The sequence below is a fragment of the Phyllobates terribilis genome, unplaced genomic scaffold (genome assembly GCF_046119375.1).
Source record: "Phyllobates terribilis strain yellow unplaced genomic scaffold, ASM4611937v1 Scaffold_56__1_contigs__length_8794411, whole genome shotgun sequence".
In the NCBI taxonomy this organism is placed as follows: Eukaryota; Metazoa; Chordata; class Amphibia; order Anura; family Dendrobatidae; genus Phyllobates; species Phyllobates terribilis.
This window is the reverse complement of record NW_027362816.1, coordinates 3,120,979-3,143,439: the sequence shown is the minus strand read 5'-3', so window position 1 is coordinate 3,143,439 and position 22,461 is coordinate 3,120,979. Positions and strand designations below refer to the sequence as shown.

General features: G+C 46.8%; 1 protein-coding gene across 1 annotated transcript in view; it reads right to left on the bottom strand.

Moving 5' to 3' along the window:
- Positions 1–22,461, bottom strand: part of LOC141192283 (gastrula zinc finger protein XlCGF66.1-like) — a 364,897-nt gene that overhangs the window by 144,040 nt on the left and 198,396 nt on the right. The window lies entirely within an intron of this gene.

The window sequence follows — 22,461 nt, the reverse complement described above, 5'->3', positions numbered from 1 at the left end:
CATGAACTCGCATGAACTTTTCCACGGCCGCACAGGTCAGCCTCACCTCCCAGACCCGTCATGATTAGTGTGTGTGGGTGTCTGTGCGTGTGTCTGCGGGTGTGTGCGTGTGTCTGCGGGTGTGTGCGGTGTCTGCGGGTGTGTGCTGTGTCTGTGCGATGTCTGCGGGTGTGTGCGGTGTCTGTGCGATGTCTGCGGGTGTCTGTGCGTGTGTCTGCGAGTGTGTGCGGTGTCTGTGCGATGTCTGGGTGTGTGTGCGTGCAGGCAGACATAGGCCGATGTGACACTACTACTCCCATCGGCCTATGTCTGTCCCCCGTCCACTCGTGCCAGCAGGATCAGCTCGATGGGAGCAGTAGTTCCCATCAGCCTGATCCTGCTATTTAAATTGCCCTACTGTGTCCCCAATAAATTTTAAATACATGTCATTGGTGGCCAGTGGTTACCTACAATAAATTAGTTCATACATTACCTGTCCCCGCCGATCGCCACCTAAAATAAAGTAAAAAATAAAAAACTACACCTATACTCACCTAGACACCTAATTACCCGAAGCCATCGATCTCCTGTAATAAAATATAAAATAATAAGCCACAACCTTATCCTTACCCCTCCGTAGTAGTCCACGAGTGTCCCACGAAGATCTCCAGTTCAGAGCGGCCACATAGAATGTGACCGCTCTGAACCGCTGCCGCCGCTAGAATGATGGGGCCTTAAAGCAGCCCCGTCATTGCATAAGCGGGTTCGCCGGAGTTCAGGCAGCGCTGCTCCGGTCAGCTCCTTTACGGCCCTGCTGTATCGTGAGAAATTCCCACGGTACAGCAGTGCCGTAAAGGAGGTCTCCGGAGCTGTGCTGACTGAATGCACTCCGGTGACCTCAGTCAGTGGCTCCCGCTGCCTGGAGCGGACGTGTTCCCGGTAGCGTGAGCTTACAGCAGCCATGACAGCTGTCACCATCTCCAGATGTGACAGCTGTGCATGGGAGATCAGCGCAGGAACGTGGACAGGTAACTATTTTTTTTTTTAGTAAACTAAGAATTAAATAAAATGGTGTGTTTTATTTCAAATAAATTATTTTTTTCTGGGTGTAGTGTGTGTTTTTTCTTTTTAACACTTTGTAGGTTAGTAATGGGGGTGTCTTATAGACGCCCATCATTACTAACCTGGGCTTCATGGCAGCTGGCGCTGACATGAACCCCAACCCTATTACCCCCTGCCACCGCACCAGGGCAGCGTGGAAGAGCGAGGCTAAGCGCCAGAATTGCCGCATCCTATGGATGCGCCATTTCTGGGGCGGCTGACGGCTGGTGTTTCTAGCCTGGGAGGGGGCCAATATTCATGGCACCCTTCCTGGGCTATTAATATCAGCCCCCAGCTGTCTGCCTAGCCTTTGCTAGCTATTAAAATAGGGGGGACCCCATGTCATTTTTTTTGGGGGGGGTCCCCCATTTCAATAGCTAGTAAAGGCTAGGTATTCAGCTGGGGGCTGATATTAGTAGTCTGGGAAGCTCCGTGGGTATTACCCCCTTCCCAGGCTTCAAACATCTGCCCCAGCCGTCTGCTTAACCTCCGCTAGAGACTAAAATTATGGGGGATCCCACGCCAATTTTTTTTTAAATAAATCCTTTATTTTAACACTAAATGACATTTGAGGAGTTAATAAAGATGCAGTCCCTAAATTATTATTTATTTTTTAATTAATTTTTCCCAAAAATGTTGACGTGGGCTTTGCCATATTTTTGTATGCCAGCCAGGTACAGCATCCAGCTTCTATGAACCTGGCTGGACACAAAAATAGGGCGAAGCTCCACGTATTTTTTTTTAATTATTTCATGAAATTCATGAAATAATTAAGAAAAAAAGGGCTTCCCTATATTGTTGTGTCCGGCCAGGTACAACTAGGCAATTGGGGGCTGGAATCTGCAGCGCAGGGAGACCCAAGCTTTCTGGGCCCCACCCGCTGCAAATTGCAGTCCGCAGCCGCCCCGAAAAATGGCGCGTTCATAGAAGCGCCATCTTCTGGCGCTGTACCCAACTCATCCAGGGCCCTGGTGCGGTGGCTCACTGGGTAATAAAGGGGTTAAGGCCAGCTTGGCATTATCAGCTGGCCCTAAGCCCGAAATTCATGGGGTCACGCCAATATTAGACATGACCACCATGAATTTCTAGTAAAGTATTTAAAAAAAACACAACACCCAGAATAAAGTCCTTTAATTGAAATAAACACACAATTCTTTATTGTTCTAAATTAAACTATACTTACCATCACGCCCATTCCAGCTGAAGCCAACGATGCATTGGTTTCCGCTATCGGAATCGGCGATATCCGATACTTTTTGAGTATCGGTCCGATCCAATCCGATACGATATTTCCTGATATCGGAAGGTATCGCTCAACGCTAGTCATATCCTTTACTATCTAACCCACCACCCAGTGGACACACTTATCCTGTACTACATCCTACTACTGCAAGCCCCCAAAAATGTTTACCTTTCTTATTTTAGGTTGTTTGCTTGCCTCGTACACGGCTACAAGATGGACTGGTGCCTTCCTCCCTCCAGCTTACATGGATGCATTTATGTTTATTTGTTGAGTGTGTTTTTAGGGTTTCTGTTCCTATAATAAGCCACTCGGTTCTGCAACTAACAGTAGTCATATTGATTAAGTGGAAATATTACAAAGCTGATTTGAAAAGGGAAGCTGTGGGCGTGATACTCTACAAATCATTGGTATTTTACATAGTTACATAGTTACATAGTTTATAAGGCCGAAAAAAGACAAGCGTCCATCCAGTTCAGCCTATTTCTTGTGCACTGCAGCTATTCCGCAGCGTTGATCCAGGGGAAGGCAACAAAAAAACCATGAGGTATAGGCCAATTTACATCACTGAGGAAAAATTCACTTCCCGACACCAATCTGGCAGTAAGATTAAATCCCTGGATTAATTAACTAAGCATAAAATGTAATTTTATTGTTCTCAAGAAAGGCGTCCAGGCCTCTCTTGAACTCTTTAAGTGAGTTGGACATCACCACTTCCTCTCCCAGAGAGTTCCAGAGTCTCACGGCTCTGACCATAAAGAATCCCCTTCTATGCTGGTGCAGGAACCTCCTTTCCTCCAGACGCATAGTGTGCCCCCTCGTCTTTGTCACCATCCTTGGTATAAACAGGTCATGGGAGAGATCTCTGTACTGCCCCCTGATGTATTTATACATGTTTATGAGGTCTCCCCTAAGCCTTCTCTTTTCCAATGTAAATAGGCCTAATTTTGACAACCTCTCTGGGTATTCTAGTCCCTCCATTCCCTTTATTACCTTAGTCGCCCTCCTTTGTACCCTCTCTAGCTCCAATATGTCTTTCCTGAGCACCGGAGCCCAGAACTGTGCACAATATTCTAAGTGCGGCCTTACCAGCGCTTTATACAGAGGAAGAACAATGTTCTCATCATATGCCCCTATTCCTCTTCTGATGCATGCCATGACTCTATTTGCCTTCGCAGCTGCTGCCTGACACTGGGCACTCCAATTTAATTTGCTATTAACCAAGACGCCCAGGTCCTTCTCCATGTCAGATTTCCCCAACGGTTTCCCATTTAATAAGTATAAGCAGCATACACAGGTACCGGCAATTCAGCAGCGGTACCCGACAATTTAGAACAGACAGAATAGAGCTTCACACATAGATTAGATAGATAGAAACATGTCAGTCACATATATATGAAGTACAGTGACAGTGTTGGTTACTGTACTTGTCATTTAGTGTAAAGGATTTATTTAAAAAAATAATAGTGTTTTCGTGCACCGTCTCTTTAAGAAAGCCGGCCGGCAATTCAGCATCTGTACCCGACAATTTAGAATAGAAGGAATAGAGAATCATACATAGATTAGATAGATAGAAACATGTCAGTCACATATATATGAAGTACAGTGACAGTGTTGATTACTGTACTTGTCATTTAGTGTTAAAATAAAGGATTTATTTAAAAAAAAATTGGCGTGGGGTTCCCCTTAATTTTAGTCTCTAGCGGAGGTTAAGCAGACAGCTGGGGCAGATGTTTGAAGCCTGGGAAGGGGGTAATACCCACGGAGCTTCCCAGACTACTAATATCAGCCCCCAGCTGAATACCTAGCCTTTACTAGCTATTAAAATGGGGGACCCCCCCAAAAAAATGGCTAGCAAAGGCTAGGCAGACAGCTGGGGGCTGATATTAATAGCCCAGGAAGGGTGCCATGAATATTGGCCCCCTCCCAGGCTAGAAACGTCAGCCGTCAGATTGAGGGTGTTCAATCTGTATATCCATTGGCACTCCTTCTGTAAGAGTAGCCTATCCCAATTTCCCCCTCGTGGGTTCTTTCTTATTACTTCTATTACACAGAAAGATAGAGATTTGGGGTCATTTTGATGGCACTCTCTTATATGGCGCGCTATGGGGGTATCTCTCTTGTGTTTTATGTCCCCCAGGTGTTCCCCAATACGTCTTCGCAGTTCTCTCTTTGTTTTACCAATGTAGCTGCGGGGGCATGAGCAAGTAGCCATATATATCACCCCCTCCGATTTACAGTTGGCAAAATCTCTCATATAAAAAATCTTTTTACTCATGGATCCCACGAATTGTTTACTGGGTACGACCCATGGGCAAAACTTGCAACTTCCACGTCTATAGGTCCCACAGACTTTTCGATCTAGCCATGTTCCCTGATGTGCTGGTTGTTTATACAAGGAGTGGACCAATCTGTCTCTAATCGATCGTCCCTTCCTATATGTAATCTTTGGATATGGGGGCACACATCCCTTAAGGTCTGGATCAGCCATTAGGATCCCCCAATGCCTTTTAAGGATATTATACACCTCATTGGATCTAGTGTCAAAAGTGCCTATGACTCTCATCGGTCCCCTCTCATCCTCCCCACCCCTAGGGTTTAGTAAAGTGTGTCTATTCTGGTTTTTTGCAAATGTAAAGGCACTATCCAGTACCCTTTCTGGGTAACCCCTTTCCATAAAGCAGGATTTTAACTCCTGCGATTGCATCAGGAAGTCTCTGTCGTCTGAGCAATTGCGTCTAATGCGCAAAAATTGCCCTTTGGGGATGCCCCTTCTTAGGGGGGGTGGGTGATAGCTTTCCCATTTGAGGAGGCTATTGGCCGCAGTGGGTTTCCTGTGGGTCCGAGTTGTGATGGATCCTTCCTTATTTTTACTGATGACTATATCCAGAAAAGTAATCTCGTGTCTTCTAATTTCTGATGTGAATTTCATCCCTATTTCATTCACATTTAGGCAATTCACCAAATTCTTTCATAGACCCAGACCAAAAAATCAAAACGTCGTCAATAAAACGTGTCCACATCACTATATGTGGAAACCACCAGTTGTCCTCCTGCAGTACAATAGTCTCCTCCCACCAGCCCAGGAAGAGGTTTGCATACGAAGGGGCACAGGGATTCCCCATCGCTGTCCCCCTGAGCTGGTGGTAGGTCCTCCCATTGAACCCAAAATAGTTGTGACTAAGGATGAAAGACAAAAGATCCAGAACAAACTCGTTGTGTGGTTTCATCTGGGTGGATCTTGTACTTAAGAAGTGTTGTACACCTTTTATTCCAGCCCAATGGGGGATGTTGCTGTAAAGCGATTCAACATCTATAGACGCCAAGAGAGTGCCATCATCAATGTTAATACCCTCAAGTTTTTTCAGAAGGTCGGAGGTGTCCTTTATATGTGAGGGGAGAGAGGTTACGAAGGGATTCAGGATTTTATCGACATAAATCCCTAAGTTTTGTCCTATAGACCCCACCCCTGATACTATTGGTCGCCCCTTTAAGGGGGTCAGACCCTTATGTACCTTGGGTAGGGCATAGAAGGTGGATACTACAGGGTAATTCAGCAGTAGAAATTCAAATTCATTCTTAGAAATCATCCTTTTTTCAAGATTAACTATCAGAAGGGATTTCAGTGTTTCCAAATATTGCGTAGTTGGGTCAAATTTCAATATCTCATATGTTTCAGTATCTTTCAAAATTGATTCACACATAGCCAGATAAAGGGGGTTGTCAAGAATGACCAAATTCCCCCCCTTATCTGATGGTTTTATAATCAGATGTTTATTCATTTCCAAATTATTAAGGGCTTCTAGTTCAAATTCTGTTAGGTTTGCTTTATAATTCATGGGATAGGGATTTTTCAAGTTGGATAATTCCTCCTCTATAACTTTGAAGAAAATATCCACACTATCCAGTTCCCCTTTTGGGGGTGTTCTGGTGCTCTTGTTTTTGAGCTCAGTAAATGGCCCTAGGCCCGGTGTTTGCTCATTTTCTTCCAACAAACCTGCCAGTGTTTCTACTGCCCCTAATTCATTCTCTGAGATCCCCAATCTATAACACTGTTCTCTTTTTTCCTTTACAAAATGTTTGTGCCATTTTAATTTACGTCCAAAGAGTTGCATGTCTTTTACCCATGTGAAGGGATTAAAGGGGGTTGTGGGGACAAAGGTGAGGCCCTTCTGTAAAACATTAATTTCCTCATTAGACAGATTATAAATGGTCAGATTAATAATCTGGCCCTTATTCAGTTGGTCCGGTTTCTCAATTGATAACCTCCCGGGGCTCTTTGTTCCAAAAAAGACCCCGATGAGGAAGAGGATGATGGTACCGGATCTGGATTTGCTGTGACATCCAATGTTGGAATAGCCTGCCTTAATGTTGCCAATGGTGTCACACTCATCTGTCTCCCCATATCTCTGTATTGACCCTGTCGCATATTTCCTCCCACTCGTCCTCGCCATTTATTTTTTGAGGATCTACCTCTCTCTCCACCTCTAAACCTCCACCTATTCCTGAGGCCCGAACCTTCTTGATCTGAACTTTCTGCTTCAGATGATGATATATCAGTATTATTTATTGGTGAAATGGACACAAAATTATATGCCCTATTATCTTTAAATTCATTATAGTCTCTAAGGAACTGATTATGCTTCCTTTCCTTTATTATGGTCTGGAACCGCTCTACCGATGACTGGAGTAGTGCTTCCCTTTTACCAAAATCAGGATCTCCTTTCAATTTCAAAGTTCTCTCTATAAGTCCATTCAAGTGGGCTTTCGTACGCTCAAAGTTCTTTCTCTCCTCTTGGAGAAGGATGTGCATAAACCTCAACGAGGAAGCTATAGATTCTTTTTGCCAGGCCTCAAGTACGTGGGTATTCGCGAGGCGATTAGAGACAGATTGGTCCACTCCTTGTATAAACAACCAGCACATCAGGGAACATGGCTAGATCGAAAAGTCTGTGGGACCTATAGATGTGGAAGTTGCAAGTTTTGCCCATGGGTCGTACCCAGTAAACAATTCGTGGGATCCATGAGTAAAAAGATTTTTTATATGAGAGATTTTGCCAACTGTAAATCGGAGGGGGTGATATATATGGCTACTTGCTCATGCCCCCGCAGCTACATTGGTAAAACAAAGAGAGAACTGCGAAGACGTATTGGGGAACACCTGGGGGACATAAAACACAAGAGAGATACCCCCATAGCGCGCCATATAAGAGAGTGCCATCAAAATGACCCCAAATCTCTATCTTTCTGTGTAATAGAAGTAATAAGAAAGAACCCACGAGGGGGAAATTGGGATAGGCTACTCTTACAGAAGGAGTGCCAATGGATATACAGATTGAACACCCTCACTCCGGTGGGACTCAATGAACAGCAGAATTTCTGCTGTTTTATTTGATTCTAAAACCCATGGTTTATCAACATGCTTAATGGCCTGATTATTAAATTATATTTATCTAATATCAAAAATTAAATTATCTAATATATATATGACAGATATGATATTTCCCCTAGGAAAAATAACTGAGGGTATAACCTAATCCCCGGTAAGGGGTATAGGATAACCTATGTATTGAAGGACAACTTGCCACGTAGATTATTCATTAGGGGAAGCATTTTCATTGTTAAATGACCCTATAGACAACCACAATGTATATGGATCACATAAGCAAAATGAAACATAACATGCTTTATATGTGAAGCTTCAGGAGCGATTTGACACACACATCCTTAATGCCTGGACTCTGAAAGAGCTGCATTACGTGTCATGTATGGGTTAAATCATGGCAGCATGAACAACACAGCAATACTTCCTGACAGGGAGATGACGTCAGCATCAGATTAGATGGGAGGTGACGACTTCAGGGCTCCGGAGGGAAGGGAGCTCATGCGCAGTAGGAACAGAGACCTCTAGTGTCTGAATCACGACTAACACATGCACAGTGGAGATAGATTAAGGATACAAATTGGCCACAAACGGGACTTTCAGGCATGCGCAGTAGACATTGGGAACCTCTAGTGTCTGAATCACCATTAGAGCATGTGTAGTAGAGAGAGGAGACAGAGGAGTATAATGATTGTGAATGGGGCTCTGTCTCTGGATTGTGGAAGTGGATTCAATCAGATTTCACGTGGTGAACACATATAAGGAAGGGGATAGAGTGGCACAATGTAGCTGTCTGCAGGATGATCTTCTCCTGATGAACCACTAAACAACGGGGAAACGCGTCGAGGAGTTTGGAGGAATGATGGGGGCAACCCAAATACATATTTCATTTCATCAAGTCCTATTTTTGATCATGTTATTGTCTTGAAAAAGTATTTTGGAATGGAGTATCAGCTTATCATATAAACTCAAACTGTGAGGGGGATTAGCACTGTTAACCTTGTGAATATCATACTGTAATATGTGTAAAGCATCTGATTAAGGACTCTATATATAGGGTTGAGCCCTTGACATGTATGTGGTATATTGATACAGTTTGGGAAATAATAGATATGTATTCATAAGTCCCACCTATAATAACCTTCTCCTGCTGTTTTTAAGATTAGTGACCTATTATGTATAGGCTGTTTTTGTTCAAGTTCACACCTATATATTATATATCAAGTAGTGAAAGATTATCGTCTTCAGTAAGAAGGTGTGAAAATAGGAAAAATTAATCATGATGAATGTATATTTCTGCCTGCACTAGGTCACTTTTTATGGGCACTGTACGGGCACTTTATGTATGTTATATTTGTCAAATATGACTATTAAAGATTATCTTTCATAATAAATAGATAAAAGGGCTTTTTGTGTTAGTTGGTAAAAGATATTCCCTTTATATATGGAATCAAGAATTTGTGATCTTATGAAGCTGAGATGACACATAATAAACCCATGGATTGGGGACTTCAAGCCCTCCCATTGTTTTGTTTCTTCGCAGTATTTCCAGTTTAATTCTCGGAGTCAGTTTGCCCCATATTCATTTTCTAAACTCCTGACTGACTTTAAAGAAATACCTCTGATTTATCCATATTGGGGAGTTGTGTAGAACATACAGCAACATTAGGAGCAGCTGAATAATTTTGATCAGATTAGCACGGCCCACAACCGACAACAGTAACTTGGACCAAGCCCCTAATTTACTTCTAAACTTTGTTAATATTGGGTCAAGGTTCAGCTTCTCATAATCATCTATTTTAGCCGTTATGTTAAAGCCTAAGTACTTAACTCCGATACTACCTGTAGGCCCGAGTTAGCGTAGTGGGAATCATTCTCATTTGTATTATCTAACAGAAGTATAACTGATTTGCTCCAATTTATCCCTAGGCTCGAATTTTTTCCAAATGTTTCAATCGTTTTCATTGCTATAGGAAGGGACTCAGAAGCTTTAGCCAAGAACAGCAAAGTGTCATCGGCATGGAGAGCAACCTTCTAATTTCTATTCCCCCTATGGAACCCAATTATACCTGGGTGCTCCCTAATAATCGCTGCCAGGGGCTCAATGGCCAATGCAATGAGCAGGGGAGATGGGGAGCATCCGTGCCATGTGCCCCTACTTTACCCAAAGGTCGAGGTGAGATGTCCAGTCACTCGTATTCTGGCCACAGGCCTACCATATAGTAATTTAACCCATGATATGATGCCAGACCCTATACCAAATGTTTCCATTCCTGCCGAAAGATATTCCCATTCAATAGAGTCAAACACCTCAGTGAGCATACAGCCCTATCCCTATCACCATCCACCGGCAATTCAAGGTTAAGAAATAGTTTTCGAATATTGACAGCTGTGGATCTAGCAGGCATGAAGCCTGACTGGTCAGTATGGATTACTGTAGATATTACTGTATTTAATCTAGAGGCCAGAACCTTCGCTATGATCTTAGTATCTGTTGACAGCAAAGCTATTGGCTTGTATGAATCGGGAAGTAAAGGATCTTTACCTGGCTTAGGTATGACTATAATCACCGCCTTCTGCATTGAATGAGGCAAAGCTCCTTCCTTAATTGCATCCTGAAAGGTAGTCAGTATGTGAGGAAGTAGGAGGTTTCCAAATTTCTTATATACACTGCTCAAAAAAATAAAGGGAACACTCAAATAACACAACCTAGATCTGAATGAATGAAATATTCTCATTGAATACTTTGTTCTGTACAAAGTTGAATGTGTTGACAACAAAATCACACTAAAATCATCAATGGAAATCAAATTTATTAACCAATGGAGGCCTGGATTTTGAGGCACCCCCAAAATTAAAGTGGAAAAACACACTACAGACTGATCCAACTTTGATGTAATGTCCTTAAAATAAGTCAAAATGAGGCTCAGTATTGTGTGTGGCCTCCACGTGCCTGTATGACCTCCCTACAACGCCTGGGCATGCTACTGATGAGGTTGCGGATGGTCTCCTGTGCGATCTCCTCCCAGACCTGGACTAAAGCATCCGCCAACTCCTGGACAGTCTGTGGTGCAAAGTGACGTTGGTGGATGGAGCGAGACATGATGTGCCAGATGTGCTCAATTGGATTCAGGTCTGGGGAACGGGAGGGCCAGTCCATAGCTTCAATGCCTTCATCTTGCAGGAACTGCTGACACACTCCAGCCACATGAGGTCTGGCATTGTCATGCATTAGGAGGAACCCAGGGCCAACCGTACCAGCATATGGTCTCACATGGGTCTGAGGATCTCATCTCGGTACCTAATGGCAGTCAGGCTACCTCTGGCGAGGATATGGAGAGCTGTGCGGCCCTCCAAAGAAATGCCACCCCACACCATTACTGACCCACTGCCAAACCGGTCATGCTGAAGGATGTTGCAGGCAGCAAATCACTCTCCACGGCATCTCCAGACTCTGTCACGTCTGTCACGTGCTCAGTGTGAACCTGCTTTCTTCTGTGAAGAGCACAGGGTGCCAGTGGCGATTTTACCAATCCTGGTGTTCTGTGGCAAATGCCAAGTGTCCTGCACGGCGTTGGGCTGTGAGCACAAACCCCATCTGTGGACTTCGGGTCCTCATACCACTCTCATGGAGTTGGTTTCTAACCGTTTGTGCAGACACATGCACATTTGTGGCCTGCTGGAGGTCATTTTGCAGGGCTCTGGTAGTGCTCCTCCTGTTCCTCCTTGCACAAAGGCGGAGGTAGCGGTCCTGCTGCTGGGTTGTTGCCCTCCTACGGCCCCCTCCACTTCTCCTGGTGTACTGGCCTGTTTCCTGGTAGCGTCTCCAGCCTCTGGACACTACGCTGACAGACACAGCAAACCTTCTTGCCACAGCTCGCATTGATGTGCCATCCTGGATGAGCTGCACTACCTGAGCAACTTCTGTGGGTTATAGAGTCCGTCTCATGCTACCACGAGTGTGAAAGCACAACCAACATTTAAAAGTGACCAAAACATCAGCCATAAAGCATTGGAATGAGATGTGGTCTGTGGTCCCCACCTGCAGAACCACTCCTTTATTGAGGGTGTCTTGATAATTGCCAATAATTTCCATCTATTGTCTATTCCATTTGCACATCAGCATGTGAAATTGATTGTCAATCAGTGTTGCTTCCTAAGTGGACAGTTTGATTTCACAGAAGTTTGATTTACTTGGCGTTATATTCTGTTGTTTCAGTGTTCCCTTTATTTTTCTGAACAGTGTATTTCAGTAGGGAGCCCATCCATCCCTGGTGACTTATTATTTGCCATAGAAGCTACTGCCATTTGTAATTCCTCCAGCTGTAGAGGACTATTCAGATATTATCGATCCTTAACAGAAAATGTCAGCAGGTTAATCTCCTTCAGATAGGATGAAATTTGTTCTCTATTGAATTCTCTATTGAATTGCAATTTAGATTTGTATAGGTCTTTATAGAATTCTAATAAAGTATTTGAAATCTGGTCAGTCTGGTTTACTACCACGCCCTCCTTGGTTTTTTTAAAAAAAACCTCCCCGTCCGGGCCCTTGTTATCACAGCCATAAATGCCCCGCTTCCCACCCCCCTTCAAAGAAGTGTGTCTGGTAGAACATACCTTTATTTTTAGCTTCTTCCATGAAATGTCAGGGAAGCGCTTCCTGCGCCTCCCCCCAAATCATCAGATCCTTCCTTGTACCAGTTAATACAAATTTCTCTTCTGTAGATCTAACTCTGTCCTGTAAAAACTCTCCAAATTGTTTGGTCTTAGTTTTAGATCTATTAATGGCCTGTATTAAGACTCCTCTTAAACACGCCTTCATAGCGTTCCATAGTGAGCTTTGCGACACCGGTTTAATATCTATAATTTGAAGCCAGAAGGGATTCATTGCCCACATAGTCAGAGATGTCTGCGGCCTGGGCAAGAGTCAGATGGTGGTCAGCAAGGTTGGGTGGTCTTATAGCACTCTGGGCAAATATTCCACCGTCTTTAGCAAGGGAGAAATATGTTCTGTACCCAAGATTAAACCAATGCATTACAATGTATTATGCGTGTATGTATCTATCCCAATATGGATGAACAATATTGGTGAAGTCTCCCATGCATTAAGTCTGGAACTCCCGGTACCTTATTCGTAAGTGAAGCAATGTGTAATGCACACGCCCGGGCTGAGCGGCGTGTGCGTGTGATTCCACTGGACCGTGCCGGAGAGTGAATGCCTGGAGGGGCGTAACTAGGTATTCACCCGATCCGACCAGGGTCGCACGACGGCATACGACGCCAGTGCACCAAGGAGGAACCGAGCAGAGGGACCAGGTGCTACTCCAGGACAGACCCCGGACACGGCTGTTGACCCACACAGGGGAATACAGGAACAGACTGGTTAGGCTGGCACACAGACTGGTGAGAATAGGCAGGCACGACTGGTATGCAGGCAGGCGGGTATGCAGGCAGGGGGGTACCGGCAAGCACGGCTAGAGTGCAGACAGGAAGGCACTAGCAGGTAGGAACACAGGCGGGATAGGACCCAGTACACACTGGGACTCTGGAACAGAACCACAGATGTGGCGGACAAACACAGCAGAGTGAGGCCGCCCAGAGAGGTGAGCAAGAGCAGGGCAGGACGAGACCGGCCGGAGCGGTGAGCAAGAGCAGGGCAGGACGAGACCGGCCGGAGCGGTGAGCAAGAGCAGGTCAGGACGAGACCGGCCGGAGCTGTAAGCAAGAGCAGGGCAGGACGAGACCGCCCGGAGCGGTGAGCAAGAGCAGGGCAGGACGAGACCGCCCGGAGCGGTGAGCAAGAGCAGGGCAGGACGAGACCGCCCGGAGCGGTGAGCAAGAGCAGGGCAGGACGAGACCGCCCGGAGCGGTGAGCAAGAGCAGAGCAGGACGAGACCGCCTGGAGCGGTGAGCAAGAGTAGAGCAAGACTGCCGGAGCAGTGAGCAAAAGGATAAGAGCGGAGCGAGACTGCCGGAGCAGTGAGCAAAAGGGTCAGAGCGGAGCAAGGCTGCCGGAGCAGTGAGCAAAAGGGTCAGAGCGGAGCAAGGCTGCCGGAGCAGTGAGCAAAAGGGTCAGAGCGGAGCAAGGCTGCTGGAGCAGTGAGCAAAAGGGTCAGAGCGGAGCAAGGCTGCCGGAGCAGTGAGCAAAAGGGTCAGAGCGGAGCAAGGCTGCCGGAGCAGTGAGCAAAAGGGTCAGAGCGGAGCAAGGCTGCCGGAGCAGTGAGCAAGGAGTCAGAGCAGGACGGACAGGGCTCTGTTCACACGGAACAGACAGGAAGGGAAAGGCAGAGCCAGATACCCACAGGGTACTTGCAGTGAAGTAGCGAGTGGACCACAAACTCACAAACGGGAGTACAGAGACAACAAGCAGGAGTTAGGTACGAGTTCAGACTCTGCAGAAAAAGGAAAGGAACAGACAGAGAAAAAACAGGTAAAAGATAGGAGAGAGTTCAGACTGGAACTGAGTGTACGGAGGAGACCGACACTGCAGCGGGATACAGGAGCGGGTCTGGGAATACGGCCCCCAGAGAGGCGGGACGAACAGGCAAGGAGCGTGTTCAGACAGGACAGACAAGATACAGGAGCGGGTCTAGGTAATCGGCCCCTAGAAGGCGGGAGGAACAGGCTAGGAGCGTGTTCAGACAGGACAGACAAGATACAGGAGCGGGTCTAGGTAATCAGCCCCTAGAAGGCGGGAGGAACAGGCTAGGAGCGTGTTCAGACAGGCCTGGAAATACAGCCTCCAGGATAGGCAAACAAGAGAACACAGAACGGGACCTGGCACCTTCAGAGTGCAAGCACACACTGAATGAAACAATGCTCAGGCAGGGATTGATTGGGGCAGCTGGGTTAAATACCAGGTGACAGACAGCAATAGACTGAGGACGCACAAGGGGTGTGACCCACAGCAGGTACAAAAAGCAGGAAGTGATCGGGCGCCGCCCTTTAGCAGCAGAAACAGACACAAACAGACAGCATGGAGGGAAGCCAGAGAGACATTCTGGACTGGAGATCAAGTGCGCGCTCTTGCACAGTGGGAGATGGACCACTATGCAAGGACGCCGCCAGGTATGTTACAGTACCCCCCCCCCCTTACGCCCCCTCTTCTTAAGGCCTGCCAGAATCTTCCGCAGGGAATTCGAGGGCCAATCCTTCACTTCAAGGAGATCACTTCCACTGTCCACAGGAAAAACTGGTCTCATCTGGTTAGCTAGGATGCTACCTCCTATCCAGCCATCCTCAGCAACAGACGAAACGGGTGGAGTACCAGGAACAGCACACAAGGAAGTCTCTCTCCACATATTTTCAGGTGGCACCCCAGAGGGTACAGGAGACAACTGGAAGTCCTCCACCGGGTTGGAGGGGAGCAGAGACTTGGGGGTAATCTCTGCTTCGAGGTACATCTTGTCAAATTCACAGGAAGAAATAGACGGGTTATCAGGTACAGGGTGAGAAAAAGTCACTGTCTCTTTGTTATCTGGTGGTACCCCGGAGGAGTCAGGAAACAACTGGAGGTCCTCTGCCGGGTCAGAAGAGTGCAGAGGCTCGGGGAAAACATCTGCTTCAGAGTACACTAGGTCAGACTCACTGGACGAAGCAGGCGAGGTATCGGGTACCGAGTATTGGAAAGTCTCTGTCCATTCACCACCAGGTGGCACCCCGAAGGGTTCTGGAGACAACTGGAGGTCCTCCGCCTGGTCAGAGGGGTGTAGAGACTCATGGGTAACCTCTGCTTCAGAGTACACTAGGTCGGACTCACTGGACGAAGCAAGCGAGGTATCAGATCCAGGATATAGGAAAGTCTCTGTCCATTCACCTCCAGGTGGCACCCCGAAGGGTTTTGGAGACAACTGGAGGTCCTCCGCCTGGTCGGAGGGGTGTAGAGACTCGGGAGTAACCTCTGCTTCGGAGTACACTAGGTGGGACTCACTGGACGAAGCGAGCAAGGTATCAGGTACAGAGTATAGGAGCGTCTCTGTCCTTTCGCTACCAGGTAGCAACCCGAAGGGCTCAGGAGACAACTGGAGGTCCTCCGCCAGGTCGGAGGAGTGAAGAGACTCATGGGTAACCTCTGCTTCAGAGTACACTAGGTCGGACTCACTGGATGAAGCAGCCGAGGTATCAGGTACCGAGTATAGGAAAGTCTCTGTCCATTCGCTACCAGGTAGCACCCCGAAGGGTTCAGGAGACAACTGGAGATCCTCCGCCTGATCGGAGGGGTGTAGAGACTCAGGGGTAACCTCTGCTTCGGAGAACACTAGGTCGGACTCACTGGACGAAGCGGGCGAGGTATCAGGTGCAGGGTATAGGGAAGTCTCTCTCCAATTGTCCTCAAGTGGTATCCCGGGGGATTCAGGAGGCAACAGGGGGTCCTCCGGTGTGAATTCTGGGTGGGCAGCAGTCTCTTCGGGCAGGAGAACTGGTGCACTACCCACGCACATTACCCGTTGGGGCTTCTCCGGGATACAGGGAAGTGAAGCTTCAGTAGGGACTTCAAGGTTGGGGTCAGGAGGTCTCAGGGAGGACAGACCCTGGTGTGATGGCTTGCCTCTACGTCTAGCACGTCTGGACTGCCTCTTGAGGTTGGGAGAAGTATTCCGGAGAGTGTAGTCACCCTGTGAGGATTCTGGGTGGGCAGTAGTCTCATTGGGCTGGAGGACTATTGCGCTACCCACACACATTACCCATCGGGGCTGCTCCGGGATACTGGGAAGTGAAGCTTCAGCAGGAGCCTCCGGGTTAGGATCATCGAAGACCATTAGAAAGGCCACCAGGAAGGCCATTATGTCTAGGACGATAGGATCCTGTGCGTCCCATAGGGGAATGATCCAATTCAAGGCATCACCCGCTAGGTAAGACATCATGAATCCCATCTTAACCCGATCTGTGGGAAAACAGAGGGTAGAACTTGAAGTGTAGCATGCATTGCTCCACAAATGCACGACTCTGTCTTGGATCCCCATAGTAACGTGGCGGATCCGCAGGAACGAGAGCTGATAGATCCATCTGGACGGGTGCGTAATTCGCCTGGAACTCAGCTAAGGAAAAAAAAAAATATTTATTTATTTTTAATGCACGTATTCGCTGGAAAACATCTCAGAGAGTGAAGGCCGTGGGGCTCAACGGGAACCATGGTCTGAGCATGCTGTATTGCACACGCCCGGGCTGAGCGGCGTGTGCGTGTGATTCCACTGGACCGTGCCGGAGTGTGAATGCCTGGAGGGGCGTTACTAGGTATTCACCCGATCCGACCAGGGTCGCACGACGACATACGATGCCAGTACACCAAGGAGGAACCGAGCAGAGGGACCAGGTGCTACTCCAGGACAGACCCCGGACACGGCTGTTGACCCACACAGGGGAATACAGGAACAGACTGGTTAGGCTGGCACACAGACTGGTGGGAATAGGCAGGCACGACTGGTATGCAGGCAGGCGGGTATGCAGGCAGGGGGGTACAGGCAAGCACGGCTAGAGTGCAGACAGGAAGGCACTAGCAGGTAGGAACACAGGCGGGATAGGACCCAGTACACACTGGGACTCTGGAACAGAACCACAGATGTGGCGGACAAACACAGCAGAGTGAGGCCGCCCAGAGAGGTGAGCAAGAGCAGGGCAGGACGAGACCGGCCGGAGCGGTGAGCAAGAGCAGGGCAGGACGAGACCGGCCGGAGCGGTGAGCAAGAGCAGGGCAGGACGAGACCGGCCGGAGCGGTGAGCAAGAGCAGGGCAGGACGAGACCGGCCGGAGCGGTGAGCAAGAGCAGGGCAGGACGAGACCGGCCGGAGCGGTGAGCAAGAGCAGGGCAGGACGAGACCGCCCGGAGCGGTGAGCAAGAGTAGAGCAAGACTGCCGGAGCAGTGAGCAAAAGGATAAGAGCGGAGCGAGACTGCCGGAGCAGTGAGCAAAAGGGTCAGAGCGGAGCAAGGCTGCCGGAGCAGTGAGCAAAAGGGTCAGAGCGGAGCAAGGCTGCCGGAGCAGTGAGCAAAAGGGTCAGAGCGGAGCAAGGCTGCCGGAGCAGTGAGCAAGGAGTCAGAGCAGGACGGACAGGGCTCTGTTCACACGGAACAGACAGGAAGGGAAAGGCAGAGCCAGATACCCACAGGGTACTTGCAGTGAAGTAGCGAGTGGACCACAAACTCACAAACGGGAGTACAGAGACAACAAGCAGGGAGTTAGGTACGAGTTCAGACTCTGCAGAAAAAGGAAAGGAACAGACATAGAGAAAAAACAGGTAAAAGATAGGAGAGAGTTCAGACTGGAACTGAGTGTACGGAGGAGACCGACACTGCAGCGGGATACAGGAGCGGGTCTGGGAATACGGCCCCCAGAGAGGCGGGATGAACAGGCAAGGAGCGTGTTCAGACAGGACAGACAAGATACAGGAGCGGGTCTAGGTAATCGGCCCCTAGAAGGCGGGAGGAACAGGCTAGGAGCGTGTTCAGAAAGGCCTGGAAATACAGCCTCTAGGATAGGCAGACAAGAGAACACAGAACGGGACCTGGCACCTTCAGAGTGCAAGCACACACTGAATGAAACACAATGCTCAGGCAGGGATTGATTGGGGCAGCTGGGTTAAATACCAGGTGACAGACAGCAATAGGCTGAGGACGCACAAGGGGTGTGACCCACAGCAGGTACAAAAAGCAGGAAGTGATCGGGCGCCGCCCTTTAGCAGCAGAAACAGACACAAACAGACAGCATGGAGGGAAGCCAGAGAGACATTCTGGACTGGAGATCAAGTGCGCGCTCTTGCACAGTGGGAGATGGACCACTATGCAAGGACGCCGCCAGGTATGTTACACAATGTTTTTCACAATGGCATTGTTATAGAAAGGAGGAACGTAAACTGCCACAAGTAGAATTTCTTTTGTAAATATTTTACAATGAATACCTAAAAATCTCCCTTCCCCATCTATCTTGGAATAAATCAGTTCAAAAGGGATAGTCCTATGTACTAGGATGCTAACCCCTCTAGGGTATGTAGAAAAAGTGGAATGGAAGTTGTGGCTAATCCATTAATATTTCATACCTGCAACACTGTTTGTTCCAAAGTGCGTTTCCTGCAGACACACCACGGCAGGCAGGTGGTCCCGGATATGTTCCATGACCGCCGCTCTCTATAAGGAGTCACCCAGACCCCTAACATTCAATGAAGGGAATTTTACTTTATCAGCCATTATATCTAATCATTTAGGTGATGATTTGAAAATGATTTGTAGAGTATCACGCCCACAGCTTCCCTTTTCAAACCAGCTTTGTAATATTTCCACTTAATCAATATGACTACTGTTAGTTGCAGAACCGAGTGGCTTATTATAGGAACAGAAACCCCACAGACACACTCAACAAATAAACATAAATCCATCCAAGCTGGGGGAAGGAAGGCACCAGTCCATTCTGTAGCCGTGTGCAAGGCAAGCAAACAACCTAAAATAAGAAATGTAAACATTTCTTAGAGGCTTGCAAGAGTAGGATGTAGTACAGGATAAGTGTGTCCACTGGGCGGTGGGTTAGATAATAAAGAATATGACCCCAACAGTCAATCGGGTAGCTACCGATGGCATAAATCTTAAGTTATTCAAGTTCAACGTTGCTGACTTTGACGGATCCTCTGCTCATTTAGGTTAATCCAGTGGAGTACATCTTTCGGATGTTCAAAGAAACAGGTCTGTCACTGAGTCGCCACCCTAAGTTTCACAGGGTAAAGCATGGAGTATGGTGTTTGCAAACTACACGATCGGCATTTTACAGCTAGAAACTGTGCCCTGCGTTTTGAAACTTCAATGGAGTAATCCGGAGAAAAGGAAATTCTTTTGCCATTGATGGAAATGCCTGCTGTATCACGGGCAGCTTTAAGGATGGTGTCCCTGTCTTTATAATGCAGCAGCTTCATTAAAACTGGACGTGGAGAGGCCCTTGGTGGCAGTGGCCAGGATGGCACTCTATGCGCCCTCTCAACAGCAAAGAGACAGGCGGTCAGTCCCAAACAGAGAGTCCAGCGATTTCTCAAAATACTCAGTAGGGTTATTGCCCTGAGTTTTTTCAGGGACACCAACCACTCTTATGTTAGTTTGCCTGAGTCTGTTCTCTAAAACATCTGTCTTAGATAATAAGGCCAAAATCTGTTGATCATGTCTATGAGTGTACCGGATAATTTGAGGTTGTTTATCCTCCAGATCACCAATTCTGCTGCTTTGGTGCGGTCATTAACTTTTTGTAGCCTTTGCCTCATATAAAAAAATCCCTCTTTGATCTCCCCCATCTGGCTGCTGAGTGAAGATAGCGCAGATCCATACTGTGTTACAGCCATAAATACATCTTTTATCATAGGCTCAGTTATGTGCTAATCTGTGTCCTGATGGAGAGTAGCGAGTTCTGACTGAGGCTGCAGGGCGCAGGAACTTTCAGAGTCATTTTCAGCAGTATTATAAAATTCCTCTGAGCGCGCAGAGAAGCGGTTAGATTCCTCAGTAATTTGTATATGTGCCTCATTGCCGGTCTAGGCTCCGAGCCTGGAACTCGAGCAAAGCCAGCCTAAGTGCTGCGCCTGCAGCCACCGACTTTCCCACTCTTGTACCTGCTGAAGACGCGCCAGCACCATCTTGGATGACTCCATCCGCTACTTATCCCCGGAGTTCTTCTGCCGCACATCCGCTCACATGTCCGGCCAGGCCATGCCCCTGAGCCACAGGGAAATTAAACCCCTTTTGGATGCAAGTCATAGACTTTTAAGGGAAAATTGAAGGGTAAATAGAGAATCTTGTGATTAAAAAAAAATACAACTTCTATTTTATATGTATGGGAAGCCATGAAGGCCGACCTTAGAGGAATATTTCCAAAATAAATCTCAGCAGCTAAATCCCATACTAAGCAGCAGGATCCATTGGTGTTTTTAGGAGTTGGGAGATGCAGAGAATGCGATAATTAGAGATCCAATGCCGGCTGCGCAAAACAGGCTGAAAGCAGCTCCGGACATGAGGAATCAGGTAACATTGCAGATGCAGGAAGGAAGAAGCGGTTTCTAAAGCTTCTGGTCCTTTCCTTAGACTCTCAGAATTTATTAGATGAACTACTTGATATACAAGAGCTAGAATGGGCACTGAGCTCAATGTCCAATGATAAAGCACTGGGAACAGATGGCCTTCCAGTGGAAGTATATGAGATATAAGGAAGTATTACTACCACTGCTATTCGAGATATACAATTCATGTTTTGAGGGGATCATTGCCCATGTCCATAATTATGGTATGACCTAAACAAGGCTGTTCTATTTTACAGTAGCGACCAAAATGATTAAGGCCAACGAATAGGCCGAAACGTCTTGTATTGTTGCCATCCACGACTGGATTGATACTTCTATTTCTTTATTTCTTATGTTAATAATGAATTTTTGCATCTTCACCTCCCAAGTGTGCGATGAATCATATTTGAACTATTGCAGCCCATGCCCATTACATCTGCACCTCAGCTGTGACAGAGTGCTCGCCAATCATATCCTCTCTATTATTCCATCCATAGACCATACTAAGGACTAAGGGGCACTTATTACAGGTGGACGAATGGCCATTTCGGCAAATAGGAAAGGGTTCTTTACAGTTAGAGCAGTCATACTGTGGAACACTCTACCATAAGAGGTAGTAATGGTAAACACTAACAAATTTAAAAAAAAAAGGGCTGGAAGACTTCCTCAGTACAAATAACATTGTGGGTTATAGATAATTTAGAGACAAAAATTTATAATTGGTGGAAAAAGGGTGAACTTGATGGACCTAGGTTTTTTTTCAACATCCACATGTTTCTATATGGCGACTTCCACCCCAGGACATTCAGAACTTATCTTAGAAAATTCACCAAAATGGGGATGAATACCATAATAACATAAAAACCTTCCCTGGATCCATCTTAAACCCATCAGCCGATAAAATGAAACCCATGAATGAAATTTACTGAACAGAAAAAACACATTTCTCAAGTTTAGCAAAAATTTTAGGAAAAATATATATCATTGTATCGTGTTAGCCAGTAGATAGAAAAATAAGATTTGAGAGTACTCAGTGGTTGATACCTTTTAATGGCTAACTGAAAAGATGGTAACAAATTGCAAGCTTTCAAGACTACTCAGGTATCTTCATCAGGCATATTTTAACACAATCTGAAGAGCCACATATTCATACACAGCAGGGCACAGGAATAATGCAATAGATAAGACAAGTGACATGAAGCAGAACTATCAGTATTGAAGAGGAAGAAGCAGTTGTGGCCGTAAATATTACCACAGTTCATAGATAAGGATTGTGAAAGTTTAATTGTCCTGTGATTGAGGTCTGGTCCATGATTGTGATGGTCCCAAAATGTTCTGAGGAGCACATTCCTTAGTTGATGTAGAAAGACATAAATCCATGCGATATACATACATTTATTGCTGCTCTGAGTGTGTCACGCCAGATGTGGGAAAGACTAAGTGAACACAGAGGGAAGAAGGAAAAGGAGCCCAGACACTAGGGAAAGGGGAAAGTGGAGACCTCCTAGTCTGGTCTAGGGTCACCCTGTCTCAACTACCGTCACTATATTCAACAATTGAGCTACTATATTGGCTCCTCGCCAATCACCGCACGTGTGCCTCACCCTGGCTTTCCCTGGCGTATGGCAAAGGCTAGGGAAGGGAGGAGATGAGCACTAGTCGATCTCACTAAACTCTATAGAAAACAAGGGTAGACAAACATGGGGGAGATTGCTTAGCTTTAGACGAACTCCA